We start from the raw sequence: 2500 nt of genomic DNA, 5'->3' as shown, positions 1-2500 counted from the left end.
TCTTCGGGCTAATCAATGTCTGTTCCTGTCACCAAGCTCTTTGTGCATTATGTATATATAGGGGGTACATGGGGACTAATACCACCCTTGGTGCCCGACAGGTGTGTTGGGAAACCTAAGCAAGCGAGGCTGGCAAGGCAAGCCACCCAAGGGAACAAGGCACCTTGCCACACACAAACCCATCCACGAACGACCAAGGGAACAAGGCAACCTTGCCGCACACATGCCCATGAACGACCAAGGGAACAAGGCACCTTGCCGCACACATGCCCATGAACGACCAAGGGAACAAGGCACCTTGCCACACACATGCCCATTAACGACCAAGGGAACAAGGCAACCTTGCCACACACAGACCCTTGCATGAACGACCAAGGGAACAATGGATGTGAGGCTGGCAAGGCTAGGTCACGGCAAGCCAAGCAGTCAGGCTACACAATTGATGTGAGGCTGGCAAGGCTAGGTCATGTCAAGCCAAGCAGTCAGGCTACACAAGGGAACAAGGCACCTTGCCACACACAAACCCATGAACGAACGACCAAGGGAACAACGCCTCTTCCCACACACAGACCCATGAACGACCAAGGGAACAAGGGTATGAACGACCAAGGAACAATGCGTATTGCCACACACATTCCCATGAACGACCAAGGGAACAAGGCTACCTCCCAAACAAACACACATGAACGACCAAGGGAACAAGGCTTCTTCCCACACACAACCCCATGAACGACCAAGGGAACAAGGCACCTTGCCACACACATGCCCATGAACGACCAAGTGAACAATGGATGTGAGGCTGGCAAGGCTAGGTCATGTCAAGCCAAGCAGTCAGGCCACACAAGGGAACAAGGCACCATGCCACACACAAACCCATCCACTAACGACCAAGGGAACAATGCATATGGGGCTGGCAAGGCAAGCAGGCTACCCAAGTGAACAACGCCTCTTCCCACACACAGACCCATGAACGACCAAGGGAACAAGGGTATGAACGACCAAGGAACAATGCGTATTGCCACACACATTCCCATGAACGACCAAGGGAACAAGGCTACCTCCCAAACAAACACACATGAACGACCAAGTGAAGAAGGCTTCTTCCCACACACAACCCCATGAACGACCAAGGGAACAAGTTTACTTCGTACACGAACACCCATGAACGACCAATGGAACAAGGCATCTTGCCACACACATGCCCATGAGCAACCCAATCCCATCCTCATCGGTCTAAGGAACAAGGGGCCTTGACAAACCATGAGCAGATTTCTAAGCAAGTCAAACGATGAAGGGAGCAAAGTGTAGTTCCTACTTAGTACATAGTAAATTGAATATATGAGTTCCAATCCGATCAACTCGTGTTCTTTCGAGTTCATCTAAGCCACCTATGAATACCTAAAAGCCTTATCTGCATGCCTATCACCAGGCGACAGGGACAAAAACCCAAATATGATATATTTTCATTTCAAGTCCATTCGTCTATGTTAACAATGACCCACACAATGTTTCAATGGCATTCCTACTTGATTTGAGCGACATTCCAACAAGTAGGGAACCAACGCTTCAAGGCGTGACCAAGGATAGGACACAAACATTTACGCCTCAAACATGACATTTTGTTTTTTTTTTTCATTTCAAAGCTTTTCATTTATAATAAAAAGCATCCCTACAAAATTTTGTGTCAATCCGAATTAATTCGAGCGAGTTATGGACGATTTCGCACAATTATGCATCCCTGGGCAAATCAATATCTGTTCCTGTCACCAAGCTCTTTGTGCAATATGTATATATAGGGGAACCATGGGACTGCTGCCCATTGGCGCCCCAAGGATGTCCAGCGCCCAAGGCTCTCGAGGCTGGCACGCTCGAGGCATGGCCAAGACGCCCGCTCTTGACGAAAATGGGGCCAAAACGCCCCCCATTGGCGCCCCACTCCCGTGTCCCCTCGCCCCCAAGTCGTGTGTGTCCAAAAATTATGCATCATCAGGGAAATCAATGTCTGTTCCTGTCACCAAGCTCTTTGTGCAATATGTATATATAGGGGGTACCATGGGGTCTCATTCTCATAGGTGCCCGGCATGGTTGATGGGCAAATAAGAATCGTGAGGCTGTATCGAGCACACACGAGGCAAGCCAAGCCAAGCCCCACGACCCATGAAAGAGGCCATCCCCCCCAACACGTTGCCTTGATTTCTCGAACGGTGACCTGAAAAATAGCCCCATCTCCTTGAGTCTCCTCGACGTTGTGCCCATACACTAGCCCGTTGCCTTGATTTTCCTCGACATAGGGCGCAGAAACTAGCGCCGTTGGCTTCACCTGTGCCTCGACGCCGTGCGCATACTAAGAAATATACATCCTCAGGGAAAGCAATGGGTGTTGCTGTCACCAAGCTCCTTGTGCAATATGTATATATAGGGGGGGAGCAGTGGGTGAGCATGGCAAGGGATGAAGGTGCCAGACTGCCTTTGAGCGCGAGCTTGGGTGACTGTTGCTTGA

The sequence above is a fragment of the Lactuca saligna genome, unplaced genomic scaffold (genome assembly GCF_052625555.1).
Source record: "Lactuca saligna cultivar CGN05327 unplaced genomic scaffold, ASM5262555v1 scaffold_104, whole genome shotgun sequence".
Classification (NCBI taxonomy): Eukaryota; Viridiplantae; Streptophyta; class Magnoliopsida; order Asterales; family Asteraceae; genus Lactuca; species Lactuca saligna.
Note: the sequence above shows the minus strand (reverse complement) of the source record.